This window comes from Phalangium opilio, unplaced genomic scaffold, assembly GCF_054372755.1.
Source record: "Phalangium opilio isolate 3A_F unplaced genomic scaffold, DU_Popi_V2 ptg000024l_1, whole genome shotgun sequence".
In the NCBI taxonomy this organism is placed as follows: domain Eukaryota; kingdom Metazoa; phylum Arthropoda; class Arachnida; order Opiliones; family Phalangiidae; genus Phalangium; species Phalangium opilio.
The window spans coordinates 11,205,339-11,224,180 of record NW_028324155.1 but is presented as its reverse complement, the minus strand read 5'-3'; the positions used below and the strand labels follow the sequence as shown (position 1 = coordinate 11,224,180).

At 37.6% G+C, this 18,842-nt stretch overlaps 2 non-coding genes and 64 pseudogenes across 2 annotated transcripts; all 66 read right to left on the bottom strand.

Moving 5' to 3' along the window:
- Nucleotides 1-82: 82 nt before the first annotated feature.
- Nucleotides 83-201, bottom strand: LOC149693069 (5S ribosomal RNA; annotated as a pseudogene).
- Nucleotides 202-324: 123 nt separating this feature from the next.
- Nucleotides 325-443, bottom strand: LOC149693068 (5S ribosomal RNA; annotated as a pseudogene).
- Nucleotides 444-579: 136 nt separating this feature from the next.
- On the bottom strand, nt 580-698 carry LOC149693067 (5S ribosomal RNA; annotated as a pseudogene).
- Nucleotides 699-819: 121 nt separating this feature from the next.
- LOC149693066 (5S ribosomal RNA) lies at nt 820-938 on the bottom strand (annotated as a pseudogene).
- Nucleotides 939-1,075: 137 nt separating this feature from the next.
- LOC149693065 (5S ribosomal RNA) lies at nt 1,076-1,194 on the bottom strand (annotated as a pseudogene).
- Nucleotides 1,195-1,329: 135 nt separating this feature from the next.
- On the bottom strand, nt 1,330-1,448 carry LOC149693064 (5S ribosomal RNA; annotated as a pseudogene).
- Nucleotides 1,449-1,568: 120 nt separating this feature from the next.
- On the bottom strand, nt 1,569-1,686 carry LOC149693063 (5S ribosomal RNA; annotated as a pseudogene).
- Nucleotides 1,687-1,823: 137 nt separating this feature from the next.
- LOC149693062 (5S ribosomal RNA) lies at nt 1,824-1,942 on the bottom strand (annotated as a pseudogene).
- A 389-nt stretch (nt 1,943-2,331) lies between these two features.
- On the bottom strand, nt 2,332-2,450 carry LOC149693061 (5S ribosomal RNA; annotated as a pseudogene).
- Nucleotides 2,451-2,587: 137 nt separating this feature from the next.
- On the bottom strand, nt 2,588-2,706 carry LOC149693060 (5S ribosomal RNA; annotated as a pseudogene).
- A 137-nt stretch (nt 2,707-2,843) lies between these two features.
- Nucleotides 2,844-2,962, bottom strand: LOC149693059 (5S ribosomal RNA; annotated as a pseudogene).
- Nucleotides 2,963-3,084: 122 nt separating this feature from the next.
- Nucleotides 3,085-3,204, bottom strand: LOC149693058 (5S ribosomal RNA; annotated as a pseudogene).
- A 120-nt stretch (nt 3,205-3,324) lies between these two features.
- LOC149693057 (5S ribosomal RNA) lies at nt 3,325-3,442 on the bottom strand (annotated as a pseudogene).
- Nucleotides 3,443-3,579: 137 nt separating this feature from the next.
- LOC149693056 (5S ribosomal RNA) lies at nt 3,580-3,698 on the bottom strand (annotated as a pseudogene).
- A 390-nt stretch (nt 3,699-4,088) lies between these two features.
- On the bottom strand, nt 4,089-4,207 carry LOC149693055 (5S ribosomal RNA; annotated as a pseudogene).
- A 137-nt stretch (nt 4,208-4,344) lies between these two features.
- On the bottom strand, nt 4,345-4,463 carry LOC149693054 (5S ribosomal RNA; annotated as a pseudogene).
- A 137-nt stretch (nt 4,464-4,600) lies between these two features.
- LOC149693053 (5S ribosomal RNA) lies at nt 4,601-4,719 on the bottom strand (annotated as a pseudogene).
- Nucleotides 4,720-4,841: 122 nt separating this feature from the next.
- LOC149693052 (5S ribosomal RNA) lies at nt 4,842-4,961 on the bottom strand (annotated as a pseudogene).
- A 137-nt stretch (nt 4,962-5,098) lies between these two features.
- Nucleotides 5,099-5,217, bottom strand: LOC149693051 (5S ribosomal RNA; annotated as a pseudogene).
- Nucleotides 5,218-5,607: 390 nt separating this feature from the next.
- LOC149693050 (5S ribosomal RNA) lies at nt 5,608-5,726 on the bottom strand (annotated as a pseudogene).
- A 137-nt stretch (nt 5,727-5,863) lies between these two features.
- Nucleotides 5,864-5,982, bottom strand: LOC149693049 (5S ribosomal RNA; annotated as a pseudogene).
- Nucleotides 5,983-6,119: 137 nt separating this feature from the next.
- On the bottom strand, nt 6,120-6,238 carry LOC149693048 (5S ribosomal RNA; annotated as a pseudogene).
- A 122-nt stretch (nt 6,239-6,360) lies between these two features.
- LOC149693047 (5S ribosomal RNA) lies at nt 6,361-6,480 on the bottom strand (annotated as a pseudogene).
- Nucleotides 6,481-6,617: 137 nt separating this feature from the next.
- LOC149693046 (5S ribosomal RNA) lies at nt 6,618-6,736 on the bottom strand (annotated as a pseudogene).
- Nucleotides 6,737-7,126: 390 nt separating this feature from the next.
- Nucleotides 7,127-7,245, bottom strand: LOC149693045 (5S ribosomal RNA; annotated as a pseudogene).
- A 137-nt stretch (nt 7,246-7,382) lies between these two features.
- Nucleotides 7,383-7,501, bottom strand: LOC149693044 (5S ribosomal RNA; annotated as a pseudogene).
- Nucleotides 7,502-7,638: 137 nt separating this feature from the next.
- Nucleotides 7,639-7,757, bottom strand: LOC149693043 (5S ribosomal RNA; annotated as a pseudogene).
- A 121-nt stretch (nt 7,758-7,878) lies between these two features.
- LOC149693042 (5S ribosomal RNA) lies at nt 7,879-7,998 on the bottom strand (annotated as a pseudogene).
- A 134-nt stretch (nt 7,999-8,132) lies between these two features.
- LOC149693041 (5S ribosomal RNA) lies at nt 8,133-8,251 on the bottom strand (annotated as a pseudogene).
- Nucleotides 8,252-8,388: 137 nt separating this feature from the next.
- On the bottom strand, nt 8,389-8,507 carry LOC149693040 (5S ribosomal RNA; annotated as a pseudogene).
- A 122-nt stretch (nt 8,508-8,629) lies between these two features.
- On the bottom strand, nt 8,630-8,749 carry LOC149693039 (5S ribosomal RNA; annotated as a pseudogene).
- A 137-nt stretch (nt 8,750-8,886) lies between these two features.
- Nucleotides 8,887-9,005, bottom strand: LOC149693038 (5S ribosomal RNA; annotated as a pseudogene).
- A 390-nt stretch (nt 9,006-9,395) lies between these two features.
- On the bottom strand, nt 9,396-9,514 carry LOC149693037 (5S ribosomal RNA; annotated as a pseudogene).
- A 137-nt stretch (nt 9,515-9,651) lies between these two features.
- LOC149693036 (5S ribosomal RNA) lies at nt 9,652-9,770 on the bottom strand (annotated as a pseudogene).
- A 137-nt stretch (nt 9,771-9,907) lies between these two features.
- LOC149693035 (5S ribosomal RNA) lies at nt 9,908-10,026 on the bottom strand (annotated as a pseudogene).
- A 122-nt stretch (nt 10,027-10,148) lies between these two features.
- On the bottom strand, nt 10,149-10,268 carry LOC149693034 (5S ribosomal RNA; annotated as a pseudogene).
- A 390-nt stretch (nt 10,269-10,658) lies between these two features.
- Nucleotides 10,659-10,777, bottom strand: LOC149693033 (5S ribosomal RNA; annotated as a pseudogene).
- Nucleotides 10,778-10,914: 137 nt separating this feature from the next.
- On the bottom strand, nt 10,915-11,033 carry LOC149693032 (5S ribosomal RNA; annotated as a pseudogene).
- A 137-nt stretch (nt 11,034-11,170) lies between these two features.
- Nucleotides 11,171-11,289, bottom strand: LOC149693031 (5S ribosomal RNA; annotated as a pseudogene).
- A 121-nt stretch (nt 11,290-11,410) lies between these two features.
- LOC149693030 (5S ribosomal RNA) lies at nt 11,411-11,530 on the bottom strand (annotated as a pseudogene).
- A 134-nt stretch (nt 11,531-11,664) lies between these two features.
- LOC149693029 (5S ribosomal RNA) lies at nt 11,665-11,783 on the bottom strand (annotated as a pseudogene).
- A 137-nt stretch (nt 11,784-11,920) lies between these two features.
- Nucleotides 11,921-12,039, bottom strand: LOC149693028 (5S ribosomal RNA). The gene has a single exon (XR_016383317.1). It is a non-coding gene; the product is annotated as a 5S ribosomal RNA (ribosomal RNA).
- Nucleotides 12,040-12,160: 121 nt separating this feature from the next.
- LOC149693027 (5S ribosomal RNA) lies at nt 12,161-12,279 on the bottom strand (annotated as a pseudogene).
- A 121-nt stretch (nt 12,280-12,400) lies between these two features.
- On the bottom strand, nt 12,401-12,520 carry LOC149693026 (5S ribosomal RNA; annotated as a pseudogene).
- A 137-nt stretch (nt 12,521-12,657) lies between these two features.
- Nucleotides 12,658-12,776, bottom strand: LOC149693025 (5S ribosomal RNA; annotated as a pseudogene).
- A 390-nt stretch (nt 12,777-13,166) lies between these two features.
- On the bottom strand, nt 13,167-13,285 carry LOC149693024 (5S ribosomal RNA; annotated as a pseudogene).
- Nucleotides 13,286-13,422: 137 nt separating this feature from the next.
- LOC149693023 (5S ribosomal RNA) lies at nt 13,423-13,541 on the bottom strand (annotated as a pseudogene).
- Nucleotides 13,542-13,678: 137 nt separating this feature from the next.
- Nucleotides 13,679-13,797, bottom strand: LOC149693022 (5S ribosomal RNA; annotated as a pseudogene).
- A 375-nt stretch (nt 13,798-14,172) lies between these two features.
- LOC149693021 (5S ribosomal RNA) lies at nt 14,173-14,291 on the bottom strand (annotated as a pseudogene).
- A 137-nt stretch (nt 14,292-14,428) lies between these two features.
- Nucleotides 14,429-14,547, bottom strand: LOC149693020 (5S ribosomal RNA; annotated as a pseudogene).
- A 137-nt stretch (nt 14,548-14,684) lies between these two features.
- On the bottom strand, nt 14,685-14,803 carry LOC149693019 (5S ribosomal RNA; annotated as a pseudogene).
- A 122-nt stretch (nt 14,804-14,925) lies between these two features.
- Nucleotides 14,926-15,044, bottom strand: LOC149693018 (5S ribosomal RNA; annotated as a pseudogene).
- Nucleotides 15,045-15,165: 121 nt separating this feature from the next.
- LOC149693017 (5S ribosomal RNA) lies at nt 15,166-15,285 on the bottom strand (annotated as a pseudogene).
- A 137-nt stretch (nt 15,286-15,422) lies between these two features.
- On the bottom strand, nt 15,423-15,541 carry LOC149693016 (5S ribosomal RNA; annotated as a pseudogene).
- Nucleotides 15,542-15,931: 390 nt separating this feature from the next.
- Nucleotides 15,932-16,050, bottom strand: LOC149693015 (5S ribosomal RNA; annotated as a pseudogene).
- Nucleotides 16,051-16,187: 137 nt separating this feature from the next.
- Nucleotides 16,188-16,306, bottom strand: LOC149693014 (5S ribosomal RNA; annotated as a pseudogene).
- A 137-nt stretch (nt 16,307-16,443) lies between these two features.
- LOC149693013 (5S ribosomal RNA) lies at nt 16,444-16,562 on the bottom strand (annotated as a pseudogene).
- A 121-nt stretch (nt 16,563-16,683) lies between these two features.
- Nucleotides 16,684-16,803, bottom strand: LOC149693012 (5S ribosomal RNA; annotated as a pseudogene).
- A 134-nt stretch (nt 16,804-16,937) lies between these two features.
- On the bottom strand, nt 16,938-17,056 carry LOC149693011 (5S ribosomal RNA; annotated as a pseudogene).
- A 137-nt stretch (nt 17,057-17,193) lies between these two features.
- On the bottom strand, nt 17,194-17,312 carry LOC149693010 (5S ribosomal RNA). The gene has a single exon (XR_016383316.1). It is a non-coding gene; the product is annotated as a 5S ribosomal RNA (ribosomal RNA).
- A 122-nt stretch (nt 17,313-17,434) lies between these two features.
- On the bottom strand, nt 17,435-17,553 carry LOC149693009 (5S ribosomal RNA; annotated as a pseudogene).
- Nucleotides 17,554-17,674: 121 nt separating this feature from the next.
- Nucleotides 17,675-17,794, bottom strand: LOC149693008 (5S ribosomal RNA; annotated as a pseudogene).
- A 137-nt stretch (nt 17,795-17,931) lies between these two features.
- Nucleotides 17,932-18,050, bottom strand: LOC149693007 (5S ribosomal RNA; annotated as a pseudogene).
- Nucleotides 18,051-18,185: 135 nt separating this feature from the next.
- Nucleotides 18,186-18,303, bottom strand: LOC149693006 (5S ribosomal RNA; annotated as a pseudogene).
- Nucleotides 18,304-18,439: 136 nt separating this feature from the next.
- Nucleotides 18,440-18,558, bottom strand: LOC149693005 (5S ribosomal RNA; annotated as a pseudogene).
- A 122-nt stretch (nt 18,559-18,680) lies between these two features.
- Nucleotides 18,681-18,800, bottom strand: LOC149693004 (5S ribosomal RNA; annotated as a pseudogene).
- Nucleotides 18,801-18,842: the final 42 nt, after the last annotated feature.

Sequence of the window (18,842 nt, the reverse complement as noted above, 5' to 3'; positions counted from 1 at the left end):
CTTTTTAAAACAATAACAAAAAGAAAATATGTTTGCTTTTTTGAAATTTATTGAAATATAAAAGTGGAAAAAAAAGTGAAAAAGCCAACGGCACGCAGTGTTCCTAAGTGGTCTGCCTCCCAAGTACTGACTGCGCTCGACGCTGCTTAACTTCGGTGATAGGACTAGAACCGGTGTTTTCAGCGTGATATGGCCGTTTCCCAGAGTGCTATTTAATAATTTGAATTTAATTAACCTTCATCTTTATAAAACAATAACAAAAACAAGATATGTTTGCTTTTTTCATATCTATTGGAATTTAAAAGAGGAAAAAAAAAGGGAAAAAGCCAACGTCACGCAGTGTTCCTAAGTGGTCTCCCTCCCAAGTACTGACTGCGCTCGACGCTGCTTAACTTCGGTGATAGGACTAGAACCGGTGTTTTCAGCGCGATATGGCCGTTGGCGAGAGTGCTAGTTAATAATTCGAATTTTAATTAAGTGAGACAAATTAACCTTCATCTTTTTAAAACAATAACAAATTGAAAATATGTTTGCTTTTTTGAAATTTATTGGAATATAAAAGTGGAAAAAAAGTGAAAACGCCAACGGCACGCAGTGTTCCTAAGTGGTCTCCCTCCCAAGTACTGACTGCGCTCGTCGCTGCTTAACTTCGGTGATCGAACGAGAACCGGTGTTTTCAGCGTGATATGGCCGTTTCCCAGAGTGCTATTTAATAATTTGAATTTAATTAACCTTCATCTTTATAAAACAATAACAAAAAGAAGATATGTTTGCTTTTTTCATATCTATTGGAATTTAAAAGAGGAAAAAAAGGGAAAAAGCCAACGTCACGCAGTGTTCCTAAGTGGTCTCCCTCCCAAGTACTGACTGCGCTCGACGCTGCTTAACTTCGGTGATAGGACTAGAACCGGTGTTTTCAGCGCGATATGGCCGTTGGCGAGAGTGCTAGTTAATAATTCGAATTTTAATTAAGTGAGACAAATTAACCTTCATCTTTTTAAAACAATAACAAAAAGAAAATAAGTTTGCTTTTTTCATATCTATTGGAATTTAAAAGAGGAAAAAAAAGTGAAAAAGCCAACGGCACGCAGTGTTCCCAAGTGTTCTGCCTCCCAAGGACTGACTGCGCTCGACGGTGCTTAACTTCGGTGATAGGACTAGAACCGGTGTTTTCAGCGTGATATGGCCGTTGCCGAGAGTGCTAGTTAATAATTCGAATTTAAATTAAGTGTGACAAATTAACCTTCATCTTTTAAAACAATAACAAAAAGAAAATATGTTTGCTTTTTTGAAATTTATTGGAATATAAAAGTGGAAAAAAAGTGAAAACGCCAACGGCACGCAGTGTTCCTAAGTGGTCTCCCTCCCAAGTACTGACTGCGCTCGTCGCTGCTTAACTACGGTGATCGAACGAGAACCGGTGTTTTCAGCGTGATATGGCCGTTTCCCAGAGTGCTATTTAATAATTTGAATTTAATTAACCTTCATCTTTTTAAAACAATAACAAAAAGAAAATATTTTTGCTTTTTTCATATCTATTGGATTTTAAAAGAGGAAAAAAAGTGAAAAACCAACGGCACGCAGTGTCCTAAGTGGTCTCCCTCCCAAGTACTGACTGCGCTCGACGCTGCTTAACTTCGGTGATAGGACTAGAACCGGTGTTTTCAGCGCGATATGGCCGTTGGCGAGAGTGCTAGTTAATAATTCGAATTTAAATTAAGTGAGACAAATTAACCTTCATCTTTTTAAAACAATAACAAAAAGAAAATAAGTTTGCTTTTTTCATATCTATTGGAATTTAAAAGAGGAAAAAAAAGTGAAAAAGCCAACGGCACGCAGTGTTCCCAAGTGTTCTGCCTCCCAAGTACTGACTGCGCTCGACGGTGCTTAACTTCGGTGATAGGACTAGAACCGGTGTTTTCAGCGTGATATGGCCGTTGCCGAGAGTGCTAGTTAATAATTCGAATTTAAATTAAGTGAGACAAATTAACCTTCATCTTTTTAAAACAATAACAAAAAGAAAATATTTTTGCTTTTTTCATATCTATTGGATTTTAAAAGAGGAAAAAAAGTGAAAAACCAACGGCACGCAGTGTCCTAAGTTGTCTCCCTCCCAAGTACTGACTGCGCTCGACGGTGCTTAACTTCGGTGATAGGACTAGAACCGGTGTTTTCAGCGTGATATGGCCGTTGCCGAGAGTGCTAGTTAATAATTCGAATCTAAATTAAGTGAGACAAATTAACCTTCATCTTTTTAAAACAATAACAAAAAGAAAATATGTTTGCTTTTTTGAAATTTATTGGAATATAAAAGTGGAAAAAAAGTGAAAAAGCCAACGGCACGCAGTGTTCCTAAGTGGTCTGCCTCCCAATTACTGACTGCGATCGACGCTGCTTAACTTCGGTGATAGGACTAGAACCGGTGTTTTCAGCGCGATATGGCCGTTGGCGAGAGTGCTAGTTAATAATTCGAATTTAAATTAAGTGAGACAAATTAACCTTCATCTTTTTAAAACAATAACAAAAAGAAAATAAGTTTGCTTTTTTCATATCTATTGGAATTTAAAAGAGGAAAAAAAAGTGAAAAAGCCAACGGCACGCAGTGTTCCCAAGTGTTCTGCCTCCCAAGTACTGACTGCGCTCGACGGTGCTTAACTTCGGTGATAGGACTAGAACCGGTGTTTTCAGCGTGATATGGCCGTTGCCGAGAGTGCTAGTTAATAATTCGAATTTAAATTAAGTGAGACAAATTAACCTTCATATTTTTAAAACAATAACAAAAAGAAAATATGTTTGCTTTTTTAAAATTTATTGGAATATAAAAGTGGAAAAAAAAGTGAAAAAGCCAACGGCACGCAGTGTTCCTAAGTGGTCTCCCTCCCAAGTACTGACTGCGCTCGTCGCTGCTTAACTTCAGTGATCGAACGAGAACCGGTGTTTTCAGCGTGATATGGCCGTTTCCCAGAGTGCTATTTAATAATTTGAATTTAATTAACCTTCATCTTTATAAAACAATAACAAAAACAAGATATGTTTGCTTTTTTCATATCTATTGGAATTTAAAAGAGGAAAAAAAAGGGAAAAAGCCAACGGTCACGCAGTGTTCCTAAGTGGTCTCCCTCCCAAGTACTGACTGCGCTCGACGCTGCTTAACTTCGGTGATCGGACGAAAACCGATATATTCAGCGTGATATGGCCGTTGCCGAGAGTGCTAGTTAATAATTTGAATTTAATTAACGTTCATCTTTTTAAAACAATAACAAAAAGAAAATATTTTTGCTTTTTTCATATCTATTGGATTTTAAAAGAGGAAAAAAAGTGAAAAACCAACGGCACGCAGTGTCCTAAGTGGTCTCCCTCCCAAGTACTGACTGCGCTCGACGCTGCTTAACTTCGGTGATAGGACTAGAACCGGTGTTTTCAGCGCGATATGGCCGTTGGCGAGAGTGCTAGTTAATAATTCGAATTTAAATTAAGTGAGACAAATTAACCTTCATCTTTTTAAAACAATAACAAAAAGAAAATAAGTTTGCTTTTTTCATATCTATTGGAATTTAAAAGAGGAAAAAAAAGTGAAAAAGCCAACGGCACGCAGTGTTCCCAAGTGTTCTGCCTCCCAAGTACTGACTGCGCTCGACGGTGCTTAACTTCGGTGATAGGACTAGAACCGGTGTTTTCAGCGTGATATGGCCGTTGCCGAGAGTGCTAGTTAATAATTCGAATTTAAATTAAGTGAGACAAATTAACCTTCATCTTTTTAAAACAATAACAAAAAGAAAATATTTTTGCTTTTTTCATATCTATTGGATTTTAAAAGAGGAAAAAAAGTGAAAAACCAACGGCACGCAGTGTCCTAAGTTGTCTCCCTCCCAAGTACTGACTGCGCTCGACGGTGCTTAACTTCGGTGATAGGACTAGAACCGGTGTTTTCAGCGTGATATGGCCGTTGCCGAGAGTGCTAGTTAATAATTCGAATCTAAATTAAGTGAGACAAATTAACCTTCATCTTTTTAAAACAATAACAAAAAGAAAATATGTTTGCTTTTTTGAAATTTATTGGAATATAAAAGTGGAAAAAAAAGTGAAAAAGCCAACGGCACGCAGTGTTCCTAAGTGGTCTGCCTCCCAATTACTGACTGCGATCGACGCTGCTTAACTTCGGTGATAGGACTAGAACCGGTGTTTTCAGCGCGATATGGCCGTTGGCGAGAGTGCTAGTTAATAATTCGAATTTAAATTAAGTGAGACAAATTAACCTTCATCTTTTTAAAACAATAACAAAAAGAAAATAAGTTTGCTTTTTTCATATCTATTGGAATTTAAAAGAGGAAAAAAAAGTGAAAAAGCCAACGGCACGCAGTGTTCCCAAGTGTTCTGCCTCCCAAGTACTGACTGCGCTCGACGGTGCTTAACTTCGGTGATAGGACTAGAACCGGTGTTTTCAGCGTGATATGGCCGTTGCCGAGAGTGCTAGTTAATAATTCGAATTTAAATTAAGTGAGACAAATTAACCTTCATATTTTTAAAACAATAACAAAAAGAAAATATGTTTGCTTTTTTAAAATTTATTGGAATATAAAAGTGGAAAAAAAAGTGAAAAAGCCAACGGCACGCAGTGTTCCTAAGTGGTCTCCCTCCCAAGTACTGACTGCGCTCGTCGCTGCTTAACTTCAGTGATCGAACGAGAACCGGTGTTTTCAGCGTGATATGGCCGTTTCCCAGAGTGCTATTTAATAATTTGAATTTAATTAACCTTCATCTTTATAAAACAATAACAAAAACAAGATATGTTTGCTTTTTTCATATCTATTGGAATTTAAAAGAGGAAAAAAAAGGGAAAAAGCCAACGGTCACGCAGTGTTCCTAAGTGGTCTCCCTCCCAAGTACTGACTGCGCTCGACGCTGCTTAACTTCGGTGATAGGACTAGAACCGGTGTTTTCAGCGCGATATGGCCGTTGGCGAGAGTGCTAGTTAATAATTCAAATTTTAATTAAGTGAGACAAATTAACCTTCATCTTTTTAAAACAATAACAAAAAGAAAATAAGTTTGCTTTTTTCATATCTATTGGAATTTAAAAGAGGAAAAAAAAGTGAAAAAGCCAACGGCACGCAGTGTTCCCAAGTGTTCTGCCTCCCAAGTACTGACTGCGCTCGACGGTGCTTAACTTCGGTGATAGGACTAGAACCGGTGTTTTCAGCGTGATATGGCCGTTGCCGAGAGTGCTAGTTAATAATTCGAATTTAAATTAAGTGAGACAAATTAACCTTCATCTTTTTAAAACAATAACAAAAAGAAAATATTTTTGCTTTTTTCATATCTATTGGATTTTAAAAGAGGAAAAAATGTGAAAAACCAACGGCACGCAGTGTCCTAAGTTGTCTCCCTCCCAAGTACTGACTGCGCTCGACGGTGCTTAACTTCGGTGATAGGACTAGAACCGGTGTTTTCAGCGTGATATGGCCGTTGCCGAGAGTGCTAGTTAATAATTCGAATTTAAATTAAGTGAGACAAATTAATCTTCATCTTTTTAAAACAATAACAAAAAGAAAATATGTTTGCTTTTTTGAAATTTATTGGAATATAAAAGTGGAAAAAAAAGTGAAAAAGCCAACGGCACGCAGTGTTCCTAAGTGGTCTGCCTCCCAAGTACTGACTGCGATCGACGCTGCTTAACTTCGGTGATAGGACTAGAACCGGTGTTTTCAGCGCGATATGGCCGTTGGCGAGAGTGCTAGTTAATAATTCGAATTTAAATTAAGTGAGACAAATTAACCTTCATCTTTTTAAAACAATAACAAAAAGAAAATAAGTTTGCTTTTTTCATATCTATTGGAATTTAAAAGAGGAAAAAAAAGTGAAAAAGCCAACGGCACGCAGTGTTCCCAAGTGTTCTGCCTCCCAAGTACTGACTGCGCTCGACGGTGCTTAACTTCGGTGATAGGACTAGAACCGGTGTTTTCAGCGTGATATGGCCGTTGCCGAGAGTGCTAGTTAATAATTCGAATTTAAATTAAGTGAGACAAATTAACCTTCATATTTTTAAAACAATAACAAAAAGAAAATATGTTTGCTTTTTTAAAATTTATTGGAATATAAAAGTGGAAAAAAAAGTGAAAAAGCCAACGGCACGCAGTGTTCCTAAGTGGTCTCCCTCCCAAGTACTGACTGCGCTCGTCGCTGCTTAACTTCAGTGATCGAACGAGAACCGGTGTTTTCAGCGTGATATGGCCGTTTCCCAGAGTGCTATTTAATAATTTGAATTTAATTAACCTTCATCTTTATAAAACAATAACAAAAACAAGATATGTTTGCTTTTTTCATATCTATTGGAATTTAAAAGAGGAAAAAAAAGGGAAAAAGCCAACGGTCACGCAGTGTTCCTAAGTGGTCTCCCTCCCAAGTACTGACTGCGCTCGACGCTGCTTAACTTCGGTGATAGGACTAGAACCGATGTTTTCAGCGCGATATGGCCGTTGGCGAGAGTGCTAGTTAATAATTCAAATTTTAATTAAGTGAGACAAATTAACCTTCATCTTTTTAAAACAATAACAAAAAGAAAATAAGTTTGCTTTTTTCATATCTATTGGAATTTAAAAGAGGAAAAAAAAGTGAAAAAGCCAACGGCACGCAGTGTTCCCAAGTGTTCTGCCTCCCAAGTACTGACTGCGCTCGACGGTGCTTAACTTCGGTGATAGGACTAGAACCGGTGTTTTCAGCGTGATATGGCCGTTGCCGAGAGTGCTAGTTAATAATTCGAATTTAAATTAAGTGAGACAAATTAACCTTCATCTTTTTAAAACAATAACAAAAAGAAAATATTTTTGCTTTTTTCATATCTATTGGATTTTAAAAGAGGAAAAAATGTGAAAAACCAACGGCACGCAGTGTCCTAAGTTGTCTCCCTCCCAAGTACTGACTGCGCTCGACGGTGCTTAACTTCGGTGATAGGACTAGAACCGGTGTTTTCAGCGTGATATGGCCGTTGCCGAGAGTGCTAGTTAATAATTCGAATTTAAATTAAGTGAGACAAATTAATCTTCATCTTTTTAAAACAATAACAAAAAGAAAATATGTTTGCTTTTTTGAAATTTATTGGAATATAAAAGTGGAAAAAAAAGTGAAAAAGCCAACGGCACGCAGTGTTCCTAAGTGGTCTGCCTCCCAAGTACTGACTGCGATCGACGCTGCTTAACTTCGGTGATAGGACTAGAACCGGTGTTTTCAGCGCGATATGGCCGTTGGCGAGAGTGCTAGTTAATAATTCGAATTTAAATTAAGTGAGACAAATTAACCTTCATCTTTTTAAAACAATAACAAAAAGAAAATAAGTTTGCTTTTTTCATATCTATTGGAATTTAAAAGAGGAAAAAAAAGTGAAAAAGCCAACGGCACGCAGTGTTCCCAAGTGTTCTGCCTCCCAAGTACTGACTGCGCTCGACGGTGCTTAACTTCGGTGATAGGACTAGAACCGGTGTTTTCAGCGTGATATGGCCGTTGCCGAGAGTGCTAGTTAATAATTCGAATTTAAATTAAGTGAGACAAATTAACCTTCATCTTTTTAAAACAATAACAAAAAGAAAATATGTTTGCTTTTTTGAAATTTATTGGAATATAAAAGTGGAAAAAAAAGTGAAAAAGCCATCGGCACGCAGTGTTCCTAAGTGGTCTCCCTCCCAAGTACTGACTGCGCTCGTCGCTGCTTAACTTCAGTGATCGAACGAGAACCGGTGTTTTCAGCGTGATATGGCCGTTTCCCAGAGTGCTATTTAATAATTTGAATTTAATTAACCTTCATCTTTATAAAACAATAACAAAAACAAGATATGTTTGCTTTTTTCATATCTATTGGAATTTAAAAGAGGAAAAAAAGGGAAAGAGCCAACGGTTGCGCAGTGTTCCTAAGTGGTCTCCCTCCCAAGTACTGTCTGCGCTCGACGCTGCTTAACTTCGGTGATAGGACAAGAACCGGTGTTTTCAGCGCGATATGGCCGTTGGCGAGAGTGCTAGTTAATAATTCGAATTTTAATTAAGTGAGACAAATTAACCATCTTTTTAAAACAATAACAAAAAGAAAATAAGTTTGCTTTTTTCATATCTATTGGAATTTAAAAGAGGAAAAAAAAGTGAAAAAGCCAACGGCACGCAGTGTTCCCAAGTGTTCTGCTTCCCAAGTACTGACTGCGCTCGACGGTGCTTAACTTCGGTGATAGGACTAGAACCGGTGTTTTCAGCGTGATATGGCCGTTGCCGAGAGTGCTAGTTAATAATTCGAATTTAAATTAAGTGAGACAAATTAACCTTCATCTTTTTAAAAAAATAACAAAAAGAAAATATGTTTGCTTTTTTGAAATTTATTGGAATATAAAAGTGGAAAAAAAAGTGAAAAAGCCAACGGCACGCAGTGTTCCTAAGTGGTCTCCCTCCCAAGTACTGACTGCGCTCGACGCTGCTTAACTTCGGTGATCGGACGAGAACCGGTGTATGCAGCGTGATATGGCCGTTTCCCAGAGTGCTATTTAATAATTTGAATTTAATTAACCTTCATCTTTATAAAACAATAACAAAAACAAGATATGTTTGCTTTTTTCATATCTATTGGAATTTAAAAGAGGAAAAAAAAGGGAAAAAGCCAACGGTCACGCAGTGTTCCTAAGTGGTCTCCCTCCCAAGTACTGACTGCGCTCGACGCTGCTTAACTTCGGTGATAGGAATAGAACCGGTGTTTTCAGCGCGATATGGCCGTTGGCGAGAATGCTAGTTAATAATTCGAATTTTAATTAAGTGAGACAAATTAACCTTCATCTTTTTAAAACAATAACAAAAAGAAAATAAGTTTGCTTTTTTCATATCTATTGGAATTTAAAAGAGGAAAAAAAAGTGAAAAAGCCAACGGCACGCAGTGTTCCCAAGTGTTCTGCCTCCCAAGTACTGACTGCGCTCGACGGTGCTTAACTTCGGTGATAGGACTAGAACCGGTGTTTTCAGCGTGATATGGCCGTTGCCGAGAGTGCTAGTTAATAATTCGAATTTAAATTAAGTGAGACAAATTAACCTTCATCTTTTTAAAACAATAACAAAAAGAAAATATTTTTGCTTTTTTCATATCTATTGGATTTTAAAAGAGGAAAAAATGTGAAAAACCAACGGCACGCAGTGTCCTAAGTTGTCTATCTCCCAAGTACTGACTGCGCTCGACGGTGCTTAACTTCGGTGATAGGACTAGAACCGGTGTTTTCAGCGTGATATGGCCGTTGCCGAGAGTGCTAGTTAATAATTCGAATTTAAATTAAGTGAGACAAATTAACCTTCATCTTTTTAAAACAATAACAAAAAGAAAATATGTTTGCTTTTTTGAAATTTATTGGAATATAAAAGTGGAAAAAAAAGTGAAAAAGCCAACGGCACGCAGTGTTCCTAAGTGGTCTGCCTCCCAAGTACTGACTGCGATCGACGCTGCTTAACTTCGGTGATAGGACTAGAACCGGTGTTTTCAGCGCGATATGGCCGTTGGCGAGAGTGCTAGTTAATAATTCGAATTTAAATTAAGTGAGACAAATTAACCTTCATCTTTTTAAAACAATAACAAAAAGAAAATAAGTTTGCTTTTTTCATATCTATTGGAATTTAAAAGAGGAAAAAAAAGTGAAAAAGCCAACGGCACGCAGTGTTCCCAAGTGTTCTGCCTCCCAAGTACTGACTGCGCTCGACGGTGCTTAACTTCGGTGATAGGACTAGAACCGGTGTTTTCAGCGTGATATGGCCGTTGCCGAGAGTGCTAGTTAATAATTCGAATTTAAATTAAGTGAGACAAATTAACCTTCATATTTTTAAAACAATAACAAAAAGAAAATATGTTTGCTTTTTTAAAATTTATTGGAATATAAAAGTGGAAAAAAAAGTGAAAAAGCCAACGGCACGCAGTGTTCCTAAGTGGTCTCCCTCCCAAGTACTGACTGCGCTCGTCGCTGCTTAACTTCAGTGATCGAACGAGAACCGGTGTTTTCAGCGTGATATGGCCGTTTCCCAGAGTGCTATTTAATAATTTGAATTTAATTAACCTTCATCTTTATAAAACAATAACAAAAACAAGATATGTTTGCTTTTTTCATATCTATTGGAATTTAAAAGAGGAAAAAAAAGGGAAAAAGCCAACGGTCACGCAGTGTTCCCAAGTGTTCTGCCTCCCAAGTACTGACTGCGCTCGACGGTGCTTAACTTCGGTGATAGGACTAGAACCGGTGTTTTCAGCGTGATATGGCCGTTGCCGAGAGTGCTAGTTAATAATTCGAATTTAAATTAAGTGAGACAAATTAACCTTCATCTTTTTAAAACAATAACAAAAAGAAAATATTTTTGCTTTTTTCATATCTATTGGATTTTAAAAGAGGAAAAAATGTGAAAAACCAACGGCACGCAGTGTCCTAAGTTGTCTCCCTCCCAAGTACTGACTGCGCTCGACGGTGCTTAACTTCGGTGATAGGACTAGAACCGGTGTTTTCAGCGTGATATGGCCGTTGCCGAGAGTGCTAGTTAATAATTCGAATTTAAATTAAGTGAGACAAATTAATCTTCATCTTTTTAAAACAATAACAAAAAGAAAATATGTTTGCTTTTTTGAAATTTATTGGAATATAAAAGTGGAAAAAAAAGTGAAAAAGCCAACGGCACGCAGTGTTCCTAAGTGGTCTGCCTCCCAAGTACTGACTGCGATCGACGCTGCTTAACTTCGGTGATAGGACTAGAACCGGTGTTTTCAGCGCGATATGGCCGTTGGCGAGAGTGCTAGTTAATAATTCGAATTTAAATTAAGTGAGACAAATTAACCTTCATCTTTTTAAAACAATAACAAAAAGAAAATAAGTTTGCTTTTTTCATATCTATTGGAATTTAAAAGAGGAAAAAAAAGTGAAAAAGCCAACGGCACGCAGTGTTCCCAAGTGTTCTGCCTCCCAAGTACTGACTGCGCTCGACGGTGCTTAACTTCGGTGATAGGACTAGAACCGGTGTTTTCAGCGTGATATGGCCGTTGCCGAGAGTGCTAGTTAATAATTCGAATTTAAATTAAGTGAGACAAATTAACCTTCATCTTTTTAAAACAATAACAAAAAGAAAATATGTTTGCTTTTTTGAAATTTATTGGAATATAAAAGTGGAAAAAAAAGTGAAAAAGCCATCGGCACGCAGTGTTCCTAAGTGGTCTCCCTCCCAAGTACTGACTGCACTCGTCGCTGCTTAACTTCAGTGATCGAACGAGAACCGGTGTTTTCAGCGTGATATGGCCGTTTCCCAGAGTGCTATTTAATAATTTGAATTTAATTAACCTTCATCTTTATAAAACAATAACAAAAACAAGATATGTTTGCTTTTTTCATATCTATTGGAATTTAAAAGAGGAAAAAAAGGGAAAGAGCCAACGGTTGCGCAGTGTTCCTAAGTGGTCTCCCTCCCAAGTACTGACTGCGCTCGACGCTGCTTAACTTCGGTGATAGGACAAGAACCGGTGTTTTCAGCGCGATATGGCCGTTGGCGAGAGTGCTAGTTAATAATTCGAATTTTAATTAAGTGAGACAAATTAACCATCTTTTTAAAACAATAACAAAAAGAAAATAAGTTTGCTTTTTTCATATCTATTGGAATTTAAAAGAGGAAAAAAAAGTGAAAAAGCCAACGGCACGCAGTGTTCCCAAGTGTTCTGCTTCCCAAGTACTGACTGCGCTCGACGGTGCTTAACTTCGGTGATAGGACTAGAACCGGTGTTTTCAGCGTGATATGGCCGTTGCCGAGAGTGCTAGTTAATAATTCGAATTTAAATTAAGTGAGACAAATTAACCTTCATCTTTTTAAAAAAATAACAAAAAGAAAATATGTTTGCTTTTTTGAAATTTATTGGAATATAAAAGTGGAAAAAAAAGTGAAAAAGCCAACGGCACGCAGTGTTCCTAAGTGGTCTCCCTCCCAAGTACTGACTGCGCTCGACGCTGCTTAACTTCGGTGATCGAACGAGAACCGGTGTTTTCAGCGTGATATGGCCGTTTCCCAGAGTGCTATTTAATAATTTGAATTTAATTTACCTTCATCTTTATAAAACAATAACAAAAAGAAGATATGTTCGCTTTTTTCATATCTATTGGAATTTAAAAGAGGAAAAAAAGGGGAAAAGCCAACGTCACGCAGTGTTCCTAAGTGGTCTCCCTCCCAAGTACTGACTGCGCTCGACGCTACTTAACTTCGGTGATAGGACTAGAACCGGTGTATTCAGCGTGATATGGCCCTTGCCGAAAGTGCTATTTAATAATTTGAATTTAATTAACTTTCATCTTTATAAAACAATATTAAAAAGAAGATATGTTTGGTTTTTTCATATCTATTGGAATTTAAAAGAGGAAAAAAAGGGAAAAAGCCAACGGTCACGCAGTGTTCCTAAGTGGTCTCCCTCCCAAGTACTGACTGCGCTCGACGCTGCTTAACTTCGGTGATAGGACTAGAACCGGTGTTTTCAGCGCGATATGGCCGTTGGCGAGAGTGCTAGTTAATAATTCAAATTTTAATTAAGTGAGACAAATTAACCTTCATCTTTTTAAAACAATAACAAAAAGAAAATAAGTTTGCTTTTTTCATATCTATTGGAATTTAAAAGAGGAAAAAAAAGTGAAAAAGCCAACGGCACGCAGTGTTCCCAAGTGTTCTGCCTCCCAAGTACTGACTGCGCTCGACGGTGCTTAACTTCGGTGATAGGACTAGAACCGGTGTTTTCAGCGTGATATGGCCGTTGCCGAGAGTGCTAGTTAATAATTCGAATTTAAATTAAGTGAGACAAATTAACCTTCATCTTTTTAAAACAATAACAAAAAGAAAATATTTTTGCTTTTTTCATATCTATTGGATTTTAAAAGAGGAAAAAATGTGAAAAACCAACGGCACGCAGTGTCCTAAGTTGTCTCCCTCCCAAGTACTGACTGCGCTCGACGGTGCTTAACTTCGGTGATAGGACTAGAACCGGTGTTTTCAGCGTGATATGGCCGTTGCCGAGAGTGCTAGTTAATAATTCGAATTTAAATTAAGTGAGACAAATTAATCTTCATCTTTTTAAAACAATAACAAAAAGAAAATATGTTTGCTTTTTTGAAATTTATTGGAATATAAAAGTGGAAAAAAAAGTGAAAAAGCCAACGGCACGCAGTGTTCCTAAGTGGTCTGCCTCCCAAGTACTGACTGCGATCGACGCTGCTTAACTTCGGTGATAGGACTAGAACCGGTGTTTTCAGCGCGATATGGCCGTTGGCGAGAGTGCTAGTTAATAATTCGAATTTAAATTAAGTGAGACAAATTAACCTTCATCTTTTTAAAACAATAACAAAAAGAAAATAAGTTTGCTTTTTTCATATCTATTGGAATTTAAAAGAGGAAAAAAAAGTGAAAAAGCCAACGGCACGCAGTGTTCCCAAGTGTTCTGCCTCCCAAGTACTGACTGCGCTCGACGGTGCTTAACTTCGGTGATAGGACTAGAACCGGTGTTTTCAGCGTGATATGGCCGTTGCCGAGAGTGCTAGTTAATAATTCGAATTTAAATTAAGTGAGACAAATTAACCTTCATCTTTTTAAAACAATAACAAAAAGAAAATATGTTTGCTTTTTTGAAATTTATTGGAATATAAAAGTGGAAAAAAAAGTGAAAAAGCCAACGGCACGCAGTGTTCCTAAGTGGTCTCCCTCCCAAGTACTGACTGCGCTCGTCGCTGCTTAACTTCAGTGATCGAACGAGAACCGGTGTTTTCAGCGTGATATGGCCGTTTCCCAGAGTGCTATTTAATAATTTGAATTTAATTTACCTTCATCTTTATAAAACAATAACAAAAAGAAAATATTTTTGCTTTTTTCATATCTATTGGATTTTAAAAGAGGAAAAAATGTGAAAAACCAACGGCACGCAGTGTCCTAAGTTGTCTCCCTCCCAAGTACTGACTGCGCTCGACGGTGCTTAACTTCGGTGATAGGACTAGAACCGGTGTTTTCAGCGTGATATGGCCGTTGCCGAGAGTGCTAGTTAATAATTCGAATTTAAATTAAGTGAGACAAATTAATCTTCATCTTTTTAAAACAATAACAAAAAGAAAATATGTTTGCTTTTTTGAAATTTATTGGAATATAAAAGTGGAAAAAAAAGTGAAAAAGCCAACGGCACGCAGTGTTCCTAAGTGGTCTGCCTCCCAAGTACTGACTGCGATCGACGCTGCTTAACTTCGGTGATAGGACTAGAACCGGTGTTTTCAGCGCGATATGGCCGTTGGCGAGAGTGCTAGTTAATAATTCGAATTTAAATTAAGTGAGACAAATTAACCTTCATCTTTTTAAAACAATAACAAAAAGAAAATAAGTTTGCTTTTTTCATATCTATTGGAATTTAAAAGAGGAAAAAAAAGTGAAAAAGCCAACGGCACGCAGTGTTCCCAAGTGTTCTGCCTCCCAAGTACTGACTGCGCTCGACGGTGCTTAACTTCGGTGATAGGACTAGAACCGGTGTTTTCAGCGTGATATGGCCGTTGCCGAGAGTGCTAGTTAATAATTCGAATTTAAATTAAGTGAGACAAATTAACCTTCATCTTTTTAAAACAATAACAAAAAGAAAATATGTTTGCTTTTTTGAAATTTATTGGAATATAAAAGTGGAAAAAAAAGTGAAAAAGCCAACGGCACGCAGTGTTCCTAAGTGGTCTCCCTCCCAAGTACTGACTGCGCTCGTCGCTGCTTAACTTCAGTGATCGAACGAGAACCGGTGTTTTCAGCGTGATATGGCCGTTTCCCAGAGTGCTATTTAATAATTTGAATTTAATTTACCTTCATCTTTATAAAACAATAACAAAAAGAAGATATGTTTGCTTTTTTCATATCTATTGGAATTTAAAAGAGGAAAAAAAAGGGGAAAAGCCAACGTCACGCAGTGTTCCTAAGTGGTCTCCCTCCCAAGTACTGACTGCGCTCGACGCTACTTAACTTCGGTGATAGGACTAGAACCGGTGTATTCAGCGTGATATGGCCCTTGCCGAAAGTGCTATTTAATAATTTGAATTTAATTAACTTTCATCTTTATAAAACAATATTAAAAAGAAGATATGTTTGGTTTTTTCATATCTATTGGAATTTAAAAGAGGAAAAAAAGGGAAAAAGCCAACGGTCACGCAGTGTTCCTAAGTGGTCTCCCTCCCAAGTACTGACTGCGCTCGACGCTGCTTAACTTCGGTGATAGGACTAGAACCGGTGTTTTCAGCGCGATATGGCCGTTGGCGAGAGTGCTAGTTAATAATTCAAATTTTAATTAAGTGAGACAAATTAACCTTCATCTTTTTAAAACAATAACAAAAAGAAAATAAGTTTGCTTTTTTCATATCTATTGGAATTTAAAAGAGGAAAAAAAAGTGAAAAAGCCAACGGCACGCAGTGTTCCCAAGTGTTCTGCCTCCCAAGTACTGACTGCGCTCGACGGTGCTTAACTTCGGTGATAGGACTAGAACCGGTGTTTTCAGCGTGATATGGCCGTTGCCGAGAGTGCTAGTTAATAATTCGAATTTAAATTAAGTGAGACAAATTAACCTTCATCTTTTTAAAACAATAACAAAAAGAAAATATTTTTGCTTTTTTCATATCTATTGGATTTTAAAAGAGGAAAAAATGTGAAAAACCAACGGCACGCAGTGTCCTAAGTTGTCTCCCTCCCAAGTACTGACTGCGCTCGACGGTGCTTAACTTCGGTGATAGGACTAGAACCGGTGTTTTCAGCGTGATATGGCCGTTGCCGAGAGTGCTAGTTAATAATTCGAATTTAAATTAAGTGAGACAAATTAATCTTCATCTTTTTAAAACAATAACAAAAAGAAAATATGTTTGCTTTTTTGAAATTTATTGGAATATAAAAGTGGAAAAAAAAGTGAAAAAGCCAACGGCACGCAGTGTTCCTAAGTGGTCTGCCTCCCAAGTACTGACTGCGATCGACGCTGCTTAACTTCGGTGATAGGACTAGAACCGGTGTTTTCAGCGCGATATGGCCGTTGGCGAGAGTGCTAGTTAATAATTCGAATTTAAATTAAGTGAGACAAATTAACCTTCATCTTTTTAAAACAATAACAAAAAGAAAATAAGTTTGCTTTTTTCATATCTATTGGAATTTAAAAGAGGAAAAAAAAGTGAAAAAGCCAACGGCACGCAGTGTTCCCAAGTGTTCTGCCTCCCAAGTACTGACTGCGCTCGACGGTGCTTAACTTCGGTGATAGGACTAGAACCGGTGTTTTCAGCGTGATATGGCCGTTGCCGAGAGTGCTAGTTAATAATTCGAATTTAAATTAAGTGAGACAAATTAACCTTCATCTTTTTAAAACAATAACAAAAAGAAAATATGTTTGCTTTTTTGAAATTTATTGGAATATAAAAGTGGAAAAAAAAGTGAAAAAGCCAACGGCACGCAGTGTTCCTAAGTGGTCTCCCTCCCAAGTACTGACTGCGCTCGTCGCTGCTTAACTTCAGTGATCGAACGAGAACCGGTGTTTTCAGCGTGATATGGCCGTTTCCCAGAGTGCTATTTAATAATTTGAATTTAATTAACCTTCATCTTTATAAAACAATAACAAAAACAAGATATGTTTGCTTTTTTCATATCTATTGGAATTTAAAAGAGGAAAAAAAGGGAAAGAGCCAACGGTTGCGCAGTGTTCCTAAGTGGTCTCCCTCCCAAGTACTGACTGCGCTCGACGCTGCTTAACTTCGGTGATAGGACAAGAACCGGTGTTTTCAGCGCGATATGGCCGTTGGCGAGAGTGCTAGTTAATAATTCGAATTTTAATTAAGTGAGACAAATTAACCATCTTTTTAAAACAATAACAAAAAGAAAATAAGTTTGCTTTTTTCATATCTATTGGAATTTAAAAGAGGAAAAAAAAGTGAAAAAGCCAACGGCACGCAGTGTTCCCAAGTGTTCTGCTTCCCAAGTACTGACTGCGCTCGACGGTGCTTAACTTCGGTGATAGGACTAGAACCGGTGTTTTCAGCGTGATATGGCCGTTGCCGAGAGTGCTAGTTAATAATTCGAATTTAAATTAAGTGAGACAAATTAACCTTCATCTTTTTAAAAAAATAACAAAAAGAAAATATGTTTGCTTTTTTGAAATTTATTGGAATATAAAAGTGGAAAAAAAAGTGAAAAAGCCAACGGCACGCAGTGTTCCTAAGTGGTCTCCCTCCCAAGTACTGACTGCGCTCGACGCTGCTTAACTTCGGTGATCGAACGAGAACCGGTGTTTTCAGCGTGATATGGCCGTTTCCCAGAGTGCTATTTAATAATTTGAATTTAATTAACCTTCATCTTTATAAAACAATAACAAAAAGAAGATATGTTTGCTTTTTTCATATCTATTGGAATTTAAAAGAGGAAAAAAAAGGGGAAAAGCCAACGTCACGCAGTGTTCCTAAGTGGTCTCCCTCCCAAGTACTGACTGCGCTCGACGCTACTTAACTTCGGTGATAGGACTAGAACCGGTGTATTCAGCGTGATATGGCCGTTGCCGAAAGTGCTATTTAATAATTTGAATTTAATTAACTTTCATCTTTATAAAACAATATTAAAAAGAAGATATGTTTGGTTTTTTCATATCTATTGGAATTTAAAAGAGGAAAAAAAGGGAAAAAGCCAACGGTCACGCAGTGTTCCTAAGTGGTCTCCCTCCCAAGTACTGACTGCGCTCGACGCTGCTTAACTTCGGTGATAGGACTAGAACCGGTGTTTTCAGCGCGATATGGCCGTTGGCGAGAGTGCTAGTTAATAATTCGAATTTTAATTAAGTGAGACAAATTAACCTTCATCTTTTTAAAACAATAACAAAAAGAAAATAAGTTTGCTTTTTTCATATCTATTGGAATTTAAAAGAGGAAAAAAAAGTGAAAAAGCCAACGGCACGCAGTGTTCCCAAGTGTTCTGCCTCCCAAGTACTGACTGCGCTCGACGGTGCTTAACTTCGGTGATAGGACTAGAACCGGTGTTTTCAGCGTGATATGGCCGTTGCCGAGAGTGCTAGTTAATAATTCGAATTTAAATTAAGTGAGACAAATTAACCTTCATCTTTTTAAAACAATAACAAAAAGAAAATATTTTTGCTTTTTTCATATCTATTGGATTTTAAAAGAGGAAAAAAAGTGAAAAACCAACGGCACGCAGTGTCCTAAGTGGTCTCCCTCCCAAGTACTGACTGCGATCGACGCTGCTTAACTTCGGTGATAGGACTAGAACCGGTGTTTTCAGCGTGATATGGCCGTTGCCGAGAGTGCTTGTTAATAATTTGAATTTAAATTAAGTGAGACAAAATAACCTTCATCTTTTTAAAAAATAACAAAAAGAAAATATGTTTGCTTTTTTGAAATTTATTGGAATATAAAAGTGGAAAAAAAAGTGAAAAAGCCAACGGCACGCAGTGTTCCTAAGTGGTCTCCCTCCCAAGTACTGACTGCGCTCGTCGCTGCTTAACTTCAGTGATCGAACGAGAACCGGTGTTTTCAGCGTGATATGGCCGTTTCCCAGAGTGCTATTTAATAATTTGAATTTAATTAACCTTCATCTTTATAAAACAATAACAAAAACAAGATATGTTTGCTTTTTTCATATCTATTGGAATTTAAAAGAGGAAAAAAAAGGGAAAAAGCCAACGGTCACGCAGTGTTCCTAAGTGGTCTCCCTCCCAAGTACTGACTGCGCTCGACGCTGCTTAACTTCGGTGATAGGACTAGAACCGGTGTTTTCAGCGCGATATGGCCGTTGGCGAGAGCGCTAGTTAATAATTCGAATTTTAATTAAGTGAGACA